Raw genomic sequence first — 19287 nt, 5'->3', positions numbered from 1 at the left:
AATAATATATCAGGAACACCCTATTTGTTGACAATCTCAGATGACAAAGAAAGCAAGCCAGGCCACCTTATACCATGCACACCTGTCTACTTGGCCACCTAAAAATGACCATGGAAAAAACCTTTAATAAAAGTATGGTTTTCCATCCAAAACATGAATGAGTGACACAGGATCCAGACAGGCTTGCTGTACAGGTTCCAGTCTGTAAATAAAAATAAAAAACACGGACAAACAATCATACTTCCATAAAATAACAACAGACAAAGGATCACAAAAGATAAAAACCAAACAAAGGAAAGAACAAGTAAGCCTAAGTTAAGGTGAAAACCTCAAAACCTCATATATATTTTGTCTTTTTTGGAAGAAAAACAGGAAAGAATTTCACAACCCTATAGGTAGGTTGGCAATGCTTTTTCATTCCGAAGGGTTGGGGGAAATCTAAGTAGGTAAAGCACAATTAAAGGACTTATACAAAACTGATTTCCAACACTCTAAACAACAAATAGAGTCTTTAGAACAGCCAGCAGTCGCTGCACTACTCGCTGTAATGTTTTTAAATAAATGTGTCCCATAGTCTGCAGGAGACAGAACCAAACCAATAATAAGTAGAGATGTACGGGTTTGGTTTTACTTGGTTCTTATTGCCACATTAGTTTGGATTAGTTTGGAATTATGTTATTGTCTATCCAAAACATGTGAGAGACAGATAGCCAATAAGATAAATCCAAACTAATCGGAACTTGTGTTAACTTGTCAAAAAGAACAGAGTAAACCCAAACCTGCACATTTCTATTAAAAAGTGCTTATAAACTGCCCAACACTGAAACTTAGTGAAAGGTCATGCATCAGCATGCACCAAAAACTGCATACCCCTGTTTGTACGAATGATCAAATACACAGAACGTAATTGGGCTGAACAAATTAACTGAAACACTGAGGGTTTCAAAGAAATTCATCAGCCACTCCCCAGCCAGACTCTCTATGTGTGTCTTACACATCACCAAGGAATTTTTAAACAGAACATTATGTAACAGCATCCCCTAGGACAATGACTCCTTATTGGATGCAAGAAGTTCACATATTCTAAAGGAACCAAAAAATGCCAATGAATAAGCTAACCTAAATAAAGCCACCTCAAACCAGTCTGTAGCCATCATGTTGACAAGTGAATGAAGCAACTCCATATTGATGGGCCATCATGAATCAGCTGAACGAGGAGACTCCCATCTCTGTAAAGCTTTATATAACAAAAATTACTTTGTGGGATCACAGATCCCATGGATTTTCAAGAAGTAAGCTATTTCATAAAGTTTAGAAGACATTAACACCTTCGGCCACTTCACATGATGAGAATGGAATTATATAAAATGTGCCCTTAACACCCTGAATCTCACTTTGTAAATGGAAATCTCATTTCTGCATGCTTCACAACTTGAGGCAATGCAGTGATCCTACTCCATGCATCAGAGGGAGTGCCTTCAAACTCTCCAACTACCCATTTCCTCATAGGAACATTTGTTCTTTCTCTAATGTGACTATCTTGCCCCACAAGTCCATCCACCTTCAGAGAAACATAGGAGTAATTGCATGAATTGAGGGGCTCTGCTGCCAACCTAAATCGAATTTGCATTCGGAGAGAAGCCATTTTGTGCTTTGTAAGTCATTGCCAACCTGTATATGAAGTCATAGTAGGAGATTAATCGTATATACACAGTGAAGGCAGACATGTAGTTGTGATTACCTGCCTGTGATGACCTCAAACAAAGCAATGATCTCCTCCTGCCATCCTCAGTATCCATTTGTTTAAGGTTTACTGTGTTATCCCACCTTTTTTATATTCTCTATTTTTTTTCTATTTTTCTGTTGCTGTTATACAACTTGTGTCTCACCTGCTATTCCTAGACACAATGAACATACAGTATATGATGTGGCACAATCTTTTCCATTTCTATCTTTTTTTATTGTTCTCATGTATTGAGTTTTTTAATGCCCTGGAATCTTCTTTATTCAATAAAATCAGTTTGAATTAAAAAATACAATAAGAAAGTAATCAAGGTAGAGCATTGTACAATGGTGCCCAGTACTTACCGAAATACAGCAGTGAAAAAATTATCTAAAAAAGCTCAAAACATGCACAAGAGATGGCACATGCCATCGGCAAGCATACATCCACAAATTAATCACCCTGAATACAATAACCCATAAATCTAAATGATTATGGGTGAAGGAGGTTAAGATAAAAAGCTGACTCAGTGTCGACCTTTACCATCAGAGCCCCTTAATTGAAATCATGTGCCAAAGCCTCACCAAACAACTGATACTCAACCCTGCACAGAGACAGGTCAAGTAAATAATTAACCAAACTACCCACAGGGTAGAATAAGTGCGATACCAGCCTACATTTTCATGGGATTTTTTTTAGAAATAGCAGCAAGCAGAAACTTGCAGAGACCTTTAGTAGGCAGGCAACTAAAATGACTGCACTTTTTAAATCTACCTCAGTTTGAACTTTAGCCACCAAACCATCAAGGAAATCAAATGCCAATTTGAGATGTATTTTGTAATTCACATCAATAGGTCCTCAAATTAGCAAACAAAAAACAAACTTAAAACCACTTATTGGAAACTAAGCTTCTTCCTGACAGGATAATACTCCAACCAACATTCTAACACAATTAATTGGATGGGGATGTGGCCTAACTTATCATCACTATTGGGGTCAATACAACTCCCAGAGCCAGAGGCTGAATCTTTGGTGCAATTGTTTGCACGGTGCCCATCACCACTGATTGTGCACACAGGTCAATATTGACAATTCGCATCTCTGGAACAGTGTGTGCTGTTGCAAGTGTTGCATTTTCTGCAAAATGTCATGGCTCAGATGACTCAGAAGGAGGCTGTTTGTTAAGCAACAATTATCCAAACCTCCAGATCCTTAACTCCATAGTGTCTCCAAACATTAATATTATGAGTCATGCATGTACTGTGGATTACATGCATGTATTTAGCCATATTACTATGCTCCACTGGCCTTCTTAATGACAAATATATCCATAAAATTGGCTTTAGAGTTGAGCTACCACATCCGCACATTGGCTCTTTAAAATTGTTTTGTTCACACAATGCACCATTTGTGCATATTCAAAACCTGCAGAGCAGTTCTGTCCTAGGCTTCTTACCTTTAGCCTATCTAGAGAGCAAGTGCATACAATTTTGGGGTGCATATCACCATCATAACAGACACTAGAAGCAATACAATAAGAGGAAGAAGATAGAGTAACAGGGCTCTCACCAGACCCAGAAAAATGAGACTCCATGATAGAGGTGGATGAACCCGCAACTGCTGGGACATCAGAGAGTGGCATGGACAATTGACCAGTATTTGGATCATGAGCAGCCCTTGAAGGGATGCAAACAGGATCAACTCAGTCACCAAACTTGCAACAGATGAAGAGACAGAGGGAGACAAAACAGCCAGTGAAGACATAGAAAGATAGGATGATGGAGACAATAAAAGTAGGCCAGTATACACCGAATAAAAAATTAAATAGACAAAGGAATGACCTTAGTGACAAGAGGAGGCAGACTACTAGAAAAGAAAAAGTAGAAAAAGGACACTGTGGATAATTGGTAGAAGAAAAAGTAGAGAAAACTGAAGAGGAAGAAGTTGGAAGGGCAGTTGATGGCATAGAAGGCAGGAATAGAAGGAAATTGTGCAGAAAAAGGGGGAAGATAAGATGAGACAGAAGGGATGATAGAAGGAGTTTGAGAGGTAGCAAAAGAGAGAAGAAGAAAAAGCTTACCTGAGGGGCAAAGAGGGCTCCAGAGGGCTTAACAGCAATACCACCTGCAGTCATAAAGAGAGTAAATTCTAAAATGGCTGCTGACTGCTGGGAGGCTCCCACCTGTCCAAGGAAAGGAATTACAAAGGGAGGGCATGGAAGCAACAGCCAGGGACCCCAGTGATACTGTGGGGGACCTGGCACTTGGAAATTGGGAATGAATCAGAAAATTATGGGCGTGAGCACTTGTTTGACCCAGCGGCAAAAGTAGGAGGGAGAGAAGCTGGACTGTGGATCCCTGCAGCATACTCTAGCATATCATTGCTGATTGAGAGAGAATGGACCAGTGCAGCCCTGTGGCATCACCAACCAGGTAAGAGGAGCTGGAGTCGAACACCGTGCAGGCAGAGCTGGTGACATCAGTCCCAGCAGATGTGGATGGGGTTGTGCTGGTGCAATTAGGAGGAGAGGAAGCTGAAGGCATAAGGAGTTCAGTTACTCACATCACAGTGGTGTGGTCAGAATGGGAACCACACACAGAGTTGCTTCTTGAAAACAAAAAAAAAAGAAGAAAAATAAAGGAAAATATAACAATAGGAAGGAAGGGGGAGAAGGAAAAGGTGGTTGAAAGTGAAAAAAAAGAAAAGTAATACTGCAAAAGTGGCAAAGAATATGCCAAGAAAAAAAAGAATAATCAAATAAAATAAATAGAATGGATAGAGAAAATAAATGCATATTATTCCAGTCAGATAAAGGGGGTGAATATATACTTATCTACTAGGGATTTTGAAATTCCAAACTAAAAAGAGGGCACTTTCCTGTCAGAGTAATCTTTATGTGCACAACATGCCCCTTAGACTAACTTTAATTGGCTTAAGCAAAAACAACAACAAATAAAAACACCTGTCAATCAAATATATCAGTACCTAACCAGTTACCGGCAACAAACCAATGACGCTTATTTCAGCTTTGCACCTAAGCGACCGCCACTCATTTTTAGAGTGGCAAAACATCTTGTCAAGTTTTTGGAGAGGCAATTTTTTGGTTTTTCAGAATCATAATTTTAAGTACTTGTAATATGTTTTCTTTCTTTACAGGTAAATAGGTCATATTCTGAACCATGGATTACTGTTTCAACCATGGAGTAAATGTGACACAGAAAAAGCATCCTAAACCAAATACATATAAAATATGGGTCTAGTGGGGGGTTGTGGTAGTAAAATAATACAAGTTTTTAATATCTTTATAAGTACAGTTGAGTTCAATCTCAAAGCTGGTCATGATTAAAAAAAAGTATCAGAATTATTAGTAAAAAAATAAAGTTTAATTAAAAATAATACTATTACAACAACTCTTGCATGATTTTTACAAGCTACTTTTTAGAAGACAGAATTGCACAATTGGGCAGAAGTCATTTTCCTAATGTAACTATTTAGCAGTAGTTAAAGTATCTTACATACAATTCACTATCATAAACATATGCTGTATGTTACTGCTTTAGTAACAGTGGCATACAGTATATATAATGGTGGGATGTAGTTATGAGACTGGCAGCCAAGATGCCATCGTTTTCAATAGCGACAGGGAAATCCCGACAAGAGACTTCAGATAGGCGTAGAAATACTGACTGCTATCTTAATCCAGATGCCAGAATGCTGAAGGATGCCAGCCCAAATGAGGTAAGTTTGGGGCACCCTTAGTGTTAGCTGCAGGGGTGGGTTAGGTTTAGGGAACATAGCGGGGTTAGGGTTAGGCATCCCTAGAAGGGAGGGTTAGGGTTAGGCACCACTTGAGGGCATTTAGGGTTAGGCACTAAGGGGGGAGGGTTAGGTTAAGCACAAAGGAGGGAGGGTTAGGTTTAGGCACTAACAGAGAGGGTTAGGGTACATGGTTTGGAGGGTTAGGGTTAGGCTACAAAAAGGGAGGGTTATGGGCAGAGGAGTCACTAGGGTTGGTGTCACCCGGTGCTTGAACTCGTGGTGACTCCCCCCACCCTCCCTCCCTCCACCAAAAATAAAAAAATCTATATATCAGGAAAAAATGCACAAGCCCAGCTCAAATTTTCATTGGGTGCTGATGTCACATAAGGATTCAATAGACATAGACATCATACAAAAAATGTAGGATAGAGACTGGCACATCACCATAAGTTGCAAAAAATATATATTTAAATGTCCATAATAAAGTGCATTAGCATATTTAGCAGCAAATGTATACAGAACATATTTGTAAATAGGCTTATCGAATATAACAAAGCAGCCGCATCAGTCAAAGCAGCCATTTGCTACATTCACTGATATGGCTGGGGAGGGGGGATAGCCTGCCCAAAAGTGACTATTATCTGGCTACCAGGTCACCATCGTAACATGCCGATGGATATCGACCAAGACGGTTGACATGGCTGCTTTGTTATATTCGATAAGTAACACGTCTATTTACAAATATATTCTGTATAAATTTGTTGCTAAATATGCTAATGTACTTTATTATGGACATTTAAATACAGTATATATTTTTTGCAACTTATGGTGGTGTGCTGGTCTGTATCTTAAATGTTTTGTATGATATATATATATATATATATATACACACACACAGCAGTGGGGGGTGCAGCATTCCATGCTCTTACAGATAACACAACTCTGGCATTAAATTTGCAACGTTTCAGTGCTTGTTTAATCAGGCACTGTCATCAGGCTAATTAACACAAAACAACTCTCACCTTAAATAGTAAACTACAATTCACCACATGTATGCCGAAGGATGGACTCGGACCACTCACCCGGCGCAGCCACACACAGTCTGTGACATCATCGTGCCCTTATACTTTACCACCAGTAGCGCACCTTATGCAGTGCCCCAGTAGTGCCCCTTATTCAGTGCACCCCGTAATGCCCCTTATGAAGTGCCCCAGTAATGCCCCTTTTGTTGTGCCCCTTATACAGTATGCCAAGTAGTGTGCCTTATACAGTGCCCCTTATACAGTACCCCAGAAGTGTGCCTTATAGAGTGTCCCCAGTAGCACCTCTTATGCAGTGCCCCAGCAATGCCCCTTAAGCTGTGCCCCCAGTAGTGCCCTTATACAGTGTCCCCAGTATTGCATCGCTTATGCAGTGCCCCCAGCAATGCCCCTTAAGCTATGCCCCCAGTAGCACCCCTTATGCAGTGGCCCCAGTATTGCCTCCCTTATGTAGTGCCCCAGCAAAGCCCCTTTAGCTGTGCTCCCAGTAGCGCCACTTATGCAGTGTCACAGCAATGCTCCTTAAGCTGTACCCCCAGTAGTGCCCTTATACAATGCCCCCAGTATTGCCTCTCTTATGCAGTGGTAGTGCCCCCAGCAATGCCCCTTAAGCTGTGCCCCCAGTAGCACCTCTTATGCAGTGCCCCTTAAGCTATGCCTTGTGTGCCCCCAGCAGTGCCCTTATACAGTGCCCCATGGCCCAGTAGCGCCCTTATACAGTGCCCCATGGCCCCCAGTAGTGCCATATACAGTGCTCCATGGCCCAGTAGTGTCCTTACACAGTGCTTCATGGCCCCCAGTAGTACCCTAGTGCCCCAGCATGGAACTCCAATGCCCCTTAAGCTGTGCATCCAGTGCCCCTTATGCAGTGGCCCCAGGCCCCAGTAATCCCCCTTATGCTGTGCCCCCCCCTGTGCAGTGAGTCAGTACTTACCTCTGGGTGTGTCCGGGTGGGGTGCACACTGCGCACTTGAGTCCTTCTTCTGTTCTTGACATGCAGCATGCTCACAGGCCCGTAGTCCCTCCTTCTCCATCAGGCTGAGCGGCTCCCAGAAGTACAGGCGGAGCCAGCATACAAGATGACATCATCGTGGCCGGCGTCCAGAACCACACACAGGCAAAGAGAATCTCTGTGCCTGTGTGTGGCTCTGGACCCCTGCCGCGGTGAGAGAACGTGCAGCTCACCTCGGCGGCGGTGGGCAGAGCCGAGGACCAGCGCATGGCAAGACGGACGTGGACAGTGGACCGGCATATACAGTAAAAGTGTCTCCTCTGCCTCCAGCAGCATGGTCAGCGGTGGTGCATTGGGTGTGCGGCCCGCGGGTGTGATGTGCTGATCTTCTTGGTGTCACCCCCTTGAAGGGTGACACCCGGTGCAGGCTGCACTCCCCGCACCACCCTAGTGATGCCACTGGTTAGGGGGAGAAGGGAGCTGGGTAAGTTTACTTACCCTACTCCTGTCAGGATACCAGCCATCGGAATGCCACTGTCATTATTCTGACAGGAGGCATCCTGACAGCCGGCATTATATGCCCATTCCTATAATGGCTGCAGGGTGTGCACAATGGTCCCTGGGTCAAGCGTGGCCAACACTGCACTCCATGCACCCACGTTTAATATGAACCTCTTCAAAGTCCCACAGTGGCACTGCACAAACCGCTGGGAAAAAGGTGCAGTAAACATTTTCTCGGCAATTTGCACATGCACTGTAGAAAAATCACAGGGAACATTGTGAAAGTTTCATTGTACTGGAGACCTACGCATGCGCAGTAAACTCTGGAACAGTGCTAGAGTCTGCTCACCTGTACCACCAGCTAGAAAGGAGCAAGCCCACACAGTGACTGCACATGTTCACCCTCCTTTCTTAATATGCCCCATCTAGTAAAATATCCGTAACTGATCAAATTATCCAGTTACTGCACTTGTATGAAATAATTATCAATGTGTTTTCCTTCTCTCATGTATTGTGAATGATTATTAATTTATTTTTGCCTTTTAAAAACAACTGTTAATAACTGTCTAGCAATAGATAAGTGTTACAAATAAACTAATGTTGGTGAGGTGCAGTTAAGATATGGATCATGCCTCATCTGTGTCTCTACATTTCCACATAATGTAGATGACTGTGATTTTAATAGCGTAACCACATAACCTCACACATTGTCTTTCTTTCACATATTCCTGACATTTGGCCGACATTCCTGTGTGACTGGATCATGCAGCCAACTAAGAAACTCGGCATTCTGGCTGGACCAAAATGCAATATATAGCACCTATCCTTGTGTATCAATGCCTATTTCCCTATAGATTGTAAGCTTGCAAGCAGGGTCCTCTTACCTCTATGTCTGTCTGTTATTATCCTGTTTTGTTCTATAAATGTTTCCAAATGTAAAGCGCAATGGAATATGCTGCGCTATATAAGAAACTGTTAATAAATAAATACATTTTAAGAGTTTCCACAGCAACTCAAATGTAAAAATCTCCATGTTCAAAAGAACATAGCATTCATCTTAAACACTTTTTCTGCCTATCTGATACCCAAGAACTGAATTAAATAGCTCTGCTATCACTGACAACCTGTTTCCTCTGTTTGAATTAAGAGGATTTCATAAATATCCTGTCTAAATGCTATCAGCAATTGGTTAAAAAGCAAATATTTTGATGATTTTTCTCCATTGATAGCATCAAGTTAGAAGTGATATTTTATCTGCATGTTTTACTTTCATGTTTACACCATTAGTCAATATATAACATTATTATCTGGTAGGACATAAACTGAATACATTCTTTGTTCAAAGAGGTGTTGTGCAGCTTATGGATTTTGTACTGTCTACAATTTGAGATATTGACTGCCGTACAGACATAAAAAGATAATAATATACTATATGAAAGTTCAAAGGATTATAATTTAGGAAAACTCTGTGTTGCAAATATTAATAAGATGTTTGCTTTGTAATATACAGCATATATATATATATATATATATACAATACTGTGCAAAAGTTTTAGGGAGGTGTGGAAAAATTGCAGCAAAGTAAGAATGCTTTCAAAAATAGAACTGTTAATAGTTTTTTTTATCAATTAACAAATTGTAACGTGAATGAACAGAAGATAAATCTAAATCAAATCAATATTTGGCATGACCACCCATTGCCTTCAAAACAGCATAATTTCTCTTAGGTACACTTGCACAAAGTCTGGGATTTTATAGGATTATAGTCAGGAGTATGGTTAACCACTCATACCAAACAGGTAATAATGCTCATCATGTTCATATGTAGGTTGAAACACAGTTATTAACTGAAACAGAAACAGCTGTGTAGGAATAGCCAAACTCTACCACAAAGGTGAGGTTGTGGAAGACAGTTTTATGTCACAGGTCATACACCATGGCAAGAATGAGCACAGCAATAAGACACAATGTAGTTATACTGCATCTGAAAGGTGTCTTCCAGGCAAAGATTTCAAAGCACCTTGACGAGGTAGATGGGCAAATATTTTTGGCCAAACGTACTAAGAACCTCACTTATACTCCATGTTAATTGTAGAGTTTATCCAGATTTTTTTGTCTATCATTGTTCTTTTTTTTCAATTGAGTCATTTTTATTAATTTTCAGAAAAGAAAAAACAAACATACAACAAATGACAATATAATGATAATATCAGCAGATATAGAATATATTGTAGTTCATGATAAAACACATAATAGTAATCACCTCAAATAGTATATATAGAATGTATAAAAGTAAAATAAATAACAAAAATGTATAAACCATGCGGATAATGCAACGTGGACCCATAGGCGCCACCTGGGCCCACGTAAACTAGGACCATATACAGTCAGGTGCATAAATATTGGGACATTGACAGAATTTTCTGATTTTGGCCTCAATTCACCACCACAATGGCTTTGAAATGAAACAAACAAGATGTGCTTTAACTGCAACTTTCAGATTTAATTTGAGGGTAATTACATCCAAATCAGGTGAACAGTGTAGGAATTACAATGGTTTCTATATGTGCCTTCCACTTTTTAAGGGGCCAAAAGTAATGGGACTATCAACTCAAAAGCTATTTCATGGACAGGTGTGGGCTATTCCCTCATTATTTCATTATCAATTAAGCAGGTAAAAGGTCTGGAGTTGATTCTAGGTGTGACATTTGCATTTGGAATCAGTTGCTGTCGACTCTCAATATGAGATGCAAAGAGCTGTCACTATCAGTGAAGCAAGCCATCATTAGGCTGAAAAATAAAAACAAACCCATCAGAGTGATAGCAAAAACATTAGGTGTGGCCAAATCAACTGTTTGGAACATTCTTAAAAAGAAAGAACGCATCGGAGAGCTCAGCAACACCAAAAGACCCGGAAGACCACGGAAAACAACTGTGATGCATGACAGAAGAATTATTTCCCTGGTGAAGAAAAACCCCCTCACAACAGTTGGCCAAACCAAGAACACTCTCAAGGAGGTATGTGTATATGTGTCAAAATCAACAATCAAGAGAAGACTTCAAAAGAGTGAATATAGAGGGTTCACCACAAAATGTAAACCATTGGTGAGCAACAAAAACAGGAAGACCAGATTAGAGTTTGCCAAACAACATCTAAAAAAGCCATTACCGTTCTGGAACAACATCCTATGGACAGATGAGACAAAGATCAACTTGTACCAGAGTGATGGGAATAGAAGAGTATGGAGAAGGAAAGGAACTGCTCATGATCCAAAACATACCACCTCATCAGTGAAGCATGGTAGTGGTAGTGTCATGGCGTGGGCATTTATGGTTACCAATGGAACTTGTATTTATTGATGATGTGACTGCTGACAAAAGCAGCAGAATGAATTCTGAAGTGTTTTGGGCAATATTATATGCTCATATTCAGTCAAATGCTTCAGAACTCATTGGACGGCGCTTCACAGTGCAGATGGACAATGACCCGAAGCATACTGCAAAAGCAACCAAAGAGTTTTTTTAAGGCTAAAAAGTTGAATGTTATGCAATGGCCAAGTCAATCCCCTGACCTGAATCCGATTGAGCATGCATTTCACTTGATGAAGACAAAACTGAAGGGAAAATGCCCCAAGAACAAGCGTTCACCTGATTTGGATGTAATTACCCTCAAATTAAATCTGAAAGTCTTCAGTTAAAGCACATCTTTTTTGTTTCATTTCAAAGCCATTGTGGTGGTGAATAGAGGCCAAAATATGAAAATTCTGTCAATGTCCCAATATTTATGCACCTGACTCAGCATGGCAGCACCTCCTATTATGTTTAAAATTAGGGTGTGCAGTCCAAGCCCCCCCCCCCACACTTACTACTATATTTGTGTATATTTTGTACACTTGGAGGATTAGATTCCTTCTATTTGGAATTTGCACCCCACCATCTGCCTTCAGGTGTTTTTAATCACCAGTCCATGTTCCTGCATTTCTGTTTACATATTAGAATGTTCACTATTACAGGTAAGTCCTGGATACATTTAATTGTAATTTATTAGTATTAGGGATGGTAGTGAACCATCTTATGGGCTTCACCTTGACAAGGTGGATGGGCAAACATTTTTGGTCAAACATGTACCTTTATTGTACTACAAGCCTCAGCATGACAGCACCTCCTAGTATGTTTAAAATTAGGCTGTGCAGTCCAACCCCCCACCACTTACCAAAGATTTAAAATCAGACTGGGGTTTCAAGATATGCTGTTCCAGCTCTTTTGAAGAAACACAAATAAACGGGCAACATTGAGGACTGGAGATGCAGTGGTCAGCCAAGGAAACAGTGCATCAGATGAAAGACAAATCATGCTCACTTCCCTTCAAAATTGGAAGATGTCCAGCAGTGCCATCAGCTCAAAACTGGCAGAAACCAGTGGGACCCCGGTACTCCCATCTACTGTTAAGAGAAGTCTCGCCAGAAGTGATCTCCATGGAAGAATTGCGACCAAAAAGCTATACCTTCAACATGGAAACAAGGCCAAGCGACTCAACAATGTACAACAACATAGGAATTTGTGGTGCAGAAAAATGGCTGCAGTTGCTCTGGACTGAATTTTTTAAAAATGTTTGGCTCTAACTGAAGGCAGTTTTTTGCTAAAGGGCTGAAGAGAGGTACAATAATCAATGTCTGCAGGCAACAGTGAAGCATGGTGAAGGTTCCTTGCAAGTTTGGGGCTGCATTTCAGCAAATAAAGTTGGGGATTTGGTCAGGATTAATGGTGTCCTCAATGCTGAAAAATACAGGCAGGTATTTATCCATCATGTAATACCATCAAGGAGGCATCTGATTGGCTCCAATTTTATTCTGTAGCAGGACAACGACCCCAAACATACATCCAATGTCATTAAGAACAATCTTGAGCATAAGAAGATCCTGGAAGAGATTATGTGGACACAACAGATCCCTGATCTCAACATCATCGAGTCTGTCTGGCATTACATGAAGAGACAGAAGGAATTGAGCAAGCCTACATCCACAGAAGATCTGTGGTTAGTTCTCCAAGATGACTGGAACAACCTCCCTGCTGACTTCCTTCAAAAATGTTGTGCAAGTGTACCTAGAAGAATTGATGCTATTTTGAAGGTAAAGGGTGGTCACACCAAATATTGATTTGATTTAGATTTCTTTTCTGTTCATTCACTTTGCATGTTGTTACTTGATAAAAATGAACTTTAAACAGTTCTATTTATGAAAGTATTCTCACTTTGCAGCATTTTTTCCACACCAGCCTAAAACTTTTGCACAGCACTATATATAATTATATACAGTATGCACACATATATATGTATATATCTATATCTATCTGTCTATCTATCTCTCTATCTATATATATATATATATATGGTCCATTTACATTGTTGACAGTTACCTTGTCAACACCACAATTTTAAAATTTTAATGTCAATATGGTTAGACACGTCAACATCTGTAATGTTGACTTTTTCAGAATTCTGACGGTTATGGTTAGGTGCTGCTGGGAGAATTAGGGGGTAGAGGTAAGGATGGGATTGCAATTCTTACCAAAAGCCATGATTTGTCAAAGGTCTGCACTGGAAGTGACCTTACATGGCCACCGAAACCTGAAAGCTGTGCTGGAGTTGCTGCAGCCACTGGAACCAGGTAAGTGACTGCAGGGCCACGATTGACATTGAAACCATATTAACACTCTCATGTCATCCTGATCCTTATTGACATGACAACTGTTGACCTAAAATACTGCATATATATATATATAAATATATATTTCTTCTTTGGGGTACATGGGGTCCACAGCCATTATGTTGGGTATGAATCCCGGTCACCAAACAGTTAACACAAATGAGCTCTCTAATCCCAGGATGCACCAGGGTTCCTCCTCATATACACCACCCCCTGTCTCACGTAGCCAGTTCTTCCTGTTTGGTGTGTTCACAACATAGACAGTGGGACTGCAGGAGCAGTCCTGCATACGAGTAACAAAAATAAAAAAGAGAGTTTTACTCACCATCACAGCAGGTGGTCTGAGCTGTCTTGGAAGCAGCCTTGTGTTTGATAGGATACGCACTGGCCACCCGCTACAACTACCTCATCCGGTGCCGCACCGCTTGCTTTGGCAGGACCATGGCTAGGGCTTCAGCAGGGGCTCTCATGCCCTGGACCACATCCAGATTAAGGGGATGGCAGGTAAGCGGTTGGTCGTGTTTCCTACACTAGACCGCTGGGATGTGATGTTCCTGAAAACCGGGGCTTGTGGCGGTGGCCAGGTCAGTTTATTGGGCAGGTCCAAGCAGCATAGAGGAGGTGTGCATCCCCAGCAGCCCCTCTCCCAATCCGCATGATAGTTCAGTCCTCTGGCGCAGTGATTGTGGGTTGCCTCTCCCAGTCTCCATAGGGCAGCCAGAGTGTATGTCAGTTGCTCTCTGAATGCTGCTCCTTCAGGATGCTGGGCAGTCTCCCTGTATACCTTTCCTACTGCTGGTTCAGGTTTTACAGGGCTCTATCCTACCTAAGCCTAGGCTGATTGTGGTAGTGAGAGCTTATATGCATATGACTCGCAGGGTGTTTATGCATGACATGTGATTGTTTTTTTTATGGATACTGTTTCTTATGTAAAAAGAACTGTGACTCCTGTAAACTATCACTGTGGGTAGTTAGGGTGAAACAAAATCATGTGTGTACTCAGAACTTGTCATTACTGTGTCTTAGAGTCTGAAGGACAGGCGGCTAAGGTCCCTGTGCTGGGGGGGTTTTCCCCACAGTATTTCATACAATCTGAATTATGTGGTTACTGTGTTAAGTAGACAAACCTCCCAGCTTCTGGATAGGAACTCCCTTGGGTTTCCTTTTCCCAGATAATGGACCAGAATACCTTGCTTAATGGCCAGGTTGAACTGGCTCAAATATCCTACTAAGCTGGTGTGCTTTTTGATTAAGAGCCTATGGCAAATATACTGCTTAAATGCATAAAGTTTTGCTGAGTTATGCTGCCCTTGTTTCTGAAAAAACCATGGCCCTCATTCAGAGCCGTTCGCTATTTGCGGTCGTTCGTTTAAAAACAAGGGGTGGCTATTCAAATGATCCGTACGCACATTGCAGTCTGTTCACACCTCTAAGTCTGAACGAACGAGCAAAACATACGCTCGTTTATTTGTTAAAAACGCCCCCTGGCCGCACGCATCCTACGTCATGTCCGCTATTTATTAGATTAATCGAGTACATCGACCAGCGTATGAACTGCTCGCTATTCTTGTGGTTGGTGTTTGCTACCACAAATTTGCGAGCAGTTCTGGCTATAAAATAACCCAGTGACGTGGTCAATGACGCTGCTGTTTTAAATATACACACCCATAAAACGCCCGTTTTGACCTTTAAGCACGCCTGCGTTCGGATCTCCACTCCCCATTTTCAAGCACCTTCCCCTGTTACCACCCACATACGCCTCATTCTGTCACTCAAAATAGCAGGCACTCGCTATATAGCGTACAAAGGATTTTCGGCCGCACTGACTGGTTCGCGCATGCGTACTAAAAAGCGTACGCATGCGCAGATGTGCAAACATCGCTCGGAACGAGCGTACTGCCGCTAACGAGCGGCTCTGAATGAGGGCCCATGTGTGAAGGTGAGCACATTACATTGGCCCCCAGCTGTAGGCTATATGGGCTAAATTGTAATTCACATATACTGGTAGGGCTGGGTTGCCCATCCCCCCTCTCTCCTAATTAGGAAGACTCAGCTGAGTTGAGTACTGATTGAGGGGGGGAAGTTGGCTATCCCTGAGTATGCCTTGTTCCCAGGACAGTGCATAACTTTGGAATCCTACCAACTTTTGTTGCTTGGATTCAGTACCGATTGATGCAAATCTACAGGTAGATCTTGCAAAACTGGTCAGTTAGGCATGGATGTGTTACTGTTCAAAGTTTGACCTTCCTTAAACCCCCAAACTATGTTTAGGGGTTAGAGAATGCTTCACATGTATGTTTCTGTGGCAGTTTAAACCAACGCTTGTTGTAATTTACTTGCAAATGTTCTCAGGAGATTTGGTTCATCTTCCTGGGTGCCTCTCTGTGGATGGCCAGGTTATACAGAGCTTGATGTCCTACTTAGCCTTGTCGGCTGTTCGTAGTTGACTAAAAATTTGTTGTATGTATGTATACATGCCTCCACTGCGGTGATCAGGTCATACAGAGCTCTAGGTCCTACCTGGTGTTTTGGTAGTTGGCCAGAGAGCTTAGTGTGTATGAACAGTGGATATGCATGTATGTATGTATATATATATATATATTTTTTTTTTTATTAAATATCCAAGTGCATTACATGTGACTTATGGAATCTGCTGTATTATGCTGCGTTGTCAGCATAAGTCTATCACTGCTGTTTCTCCTCATGTAACCCACTACAAAGATACGTGTGTACATTGGATGTAAAATGATGGTCACATTAATACTAGACATTGGATAAACCTTGTATGTCCAATGAAAAGGTAAGACAGATGGCTGGAGCCCAAGAGTTGGTGTCATGTGTGACCTGAAGCAGCAGCCCCCTATGGTTATGCCCTCTATATTTCCAGCATGAATGGACATTTGACCTACAGCCATACCACACTGGACATGCCCAATCTCATCTGATTTTGGAAGCTATACTGAGTTGGTCCTGGTTAGTACTTTGATGGTAGACCACCTGGGAATACCAGGTGCTGTAGGCAGTGGTTGTCAGGGCATCATCTTTAGTAGCCATTCAACAATCATTACAGGCTGCTAGGTCTTTGCAGCCAAAGACCAGATGGCATAGGCCCCTCACGCGGGTCAGGCCACAGAGAGGGGAGATGGGGGTGTCCTCACTGGACTTAATATAAATGGGTTGTGGTGGTCACTGTTCTAAAGAGTCACCACAGTAGTCAAATCTACCAGATCATAGCACAGGTTGTGGACAGGATGGTGACTCCTGCGCCAACCCTGATATTAAGGTATCTTCAGCAGCTGCAATGTTTAGGCTTCCTAGGCATCTGTCCTGGAGGGACATGTGTGCTCACTTGGGTCAAAAGGTGACTTTGTCCTTAGCAGCTTTCCAGCAATTATGGCAAACAGCTAGGCTAGTACAGCCGAAAGAATCAGAAGGTGGTCGGTCTCACGCTCCGTCCAGCCCTCAGATTCTGGTACATCTTTGGGTGTTTAGGGAGACATATGGGTCTCCTCTCAAGAGTCACTCTCAAGAGAGGAAGACCATCTTCCAACAGTACGTCTCCTCCCTGATCAGAGGGGTCAAAGCTATGCTTGTGGAGCCGGTATAAGGAGAGGCTCCAGTGTTCTAATGCCAGAAAGTTGTGAAAGCCTCCCAAATCTGACTACAGCCAGACCATACTGGACATGCCCAATATTTTCTGATCTTGATAGCTAGGCAGCATTGAGCCCAGTTAGTACTTGTATGGGAGACCACATGAGATACCAGGGGTTGTTGGAAAGGTAGTAAGGAGTTTCTCTGGGCAGAAAAATTCATATTACCAGAGAGATTGAGGCCTTATATCTCTTTTCAGTACCATTGGCATTCACCTTTAAATGTTCCACTGGTATGAGATTTGAAGCCGGTTCAGGGCAGTCTTTCTCTGTCAGGAGCTGTTATTTGCCCAGCCAGGGTACGGCCGGGGTTACAAATAAAAGCACAGACAATCTGTCTCTTTCCAGAAGAGCGACTATCCATTAAAGACAATTGTCGCAACAAGGGTCAGCCATTCTGGACCTGGATGATACCAGCCTCCACGGGTGGGAAGCAGTGACAGGTCGACACACGTTTTCAAGGAAAATGGAGGACAATGGAAAGCATTCTTTCCGTAGAATGTCCTGGAACTAAGGGCAGTATTCAGGAGCATTTGCAAGCTCAGGAAATAATAAAGGGGCAGGCCGGTCTAGGTGCAATATAACAACGCCACCGCAGTAGACTGCCTCATACATCAGGGGGCAGAATGTCATTTTCCAGTGAGATCTGTTATGTTCATACCAGGAGTCCTTAATTTGGAAGTGGACTTCCTAGGCCAGCAGGATATATGCACCAGAGAGTGTGGGCTCTTCATCCACAGGTATTTCAGAGCCTTGTGGATGGATGGGTATTCCAGAGGTAGACCTCATGGCCTTGAGTCACAAGCACAGGGTCCCCAGGTACGGGCACAGAGTTTGTGGATGCTCTGGCAGTAGAGTATAACTTCAAACTAGCATATTTGCTTCACCCGCTATCCCTCCCTCTAAGGGTTAATGGGAATATGCAACAGTAATACTGATAGCCCCTGTTTGACCCAGATGTTGCTGGTTCGCCAACCTGCAGAGTCATTCCATAGACACTCTGTGGCCTCTTCTGCTAAGGTCGGACCTGTTAATACAGGATCCCTTCCTGTATCTATACCTGACTCATCCATCTTGGACGGCATGGTTCTTCAGACCTCCGCCTTGAAGAAAGGATGTTTTGTAATTCAGAGGACAAGAAGCTTACATCTGGCTGCATTTATTACAAAACTTTGTTTGTTCTCCGGGGTGAACTGAGAAAATGTGGCCCTACGGGGTTAGGTTTTCTCGAGTATGTTCTTTTCATCAGTTTGGAGGGTCTCTTATCTAGCAGCACTTTCTTCCCGCTTCCCTGTTTTAATAAGTCATCGGGAGAGAGCGGTGCTTCACTAGGGTGGAATACCTTCCAAGAGTGATATTCTGGTTCTATATGAATGAATAGATTGTGGTCCCAGCTTTCAGACTACATGCCTCTAGGTAGGTGAGGCTTCCTTGGATGTTGGCCGTGCGCTACATATTTATGTGGATCACGCCAACAGCATGAGGAAATAGATTTCCTTTTTGTACTCTATGACAGTCATAAGGCTGACCAGCCGATAAGCGGACACTGGTCAGATGGATTCATATGATGATTTCTCAGGTATACACACAGACTAGTCTGGTGGTGCCAGACTCAGTAAAGGTACATCCACATGGTCAGTAGGGCCTTTGTGGGTGGCTTTCTGGGGCACCTCTGCTGAATAGTTCTGCAGCCACATGGTCTTCCATCCACACCTTTGTCAAATTTTATGCCTTTGACAATTTTGCCTCTCTGGATGCCTCATTTGGGCATAGGATTCTCCTCTCTTCCGAGAATCAGGAGCATCCCCGCCCATAGGTTTAGTGCTTTGGGATATCCCCAATGTAATGGCTGTGGACTCCATGGACCTCGAAGAAGAAAATAAGAGTTATGGTATAACATACCTTTGTTAACTCTTTTTCTTTGAGGTCCATGGCGTCCACAAGACACCCACACAGA

At 42.3% G+C, this 19287-nt stretch overlaps 1 pseudogene; it reads left to right on the top strand.

Moving 5' to 3' along the window:
- Positions 1-16583: 16583 nt before the first annotated feature.
- On the top strand, positions 16584-16702 carry LOC148523854 (5S ribosomal RNA; annotated as a pseudogene).
- The last annotated feature ends 2585 nt before the right edge of the window (positions 16703-19287 follow it).

This window comes from Taudactylus pleione, unplaced genomic scaffold, assembly GCF_031769625.1.
Source record: "Taudactylus pleione unplaced genomic scaffold, aTauple2 ptg000127l, whole genome shotgun sequence".
Lineage (NCBI taxonomy): Eukaryota > Metazoa > Chordata > Amphibia > Anura > Myobatrachidae > Taudactylus > Taudactylus pleione.
The sequence above is the reverse complement of the archived record's forward strand: the minus strand, read 5'-3'. Positions and strand labels throughout refer to the sequence as shown.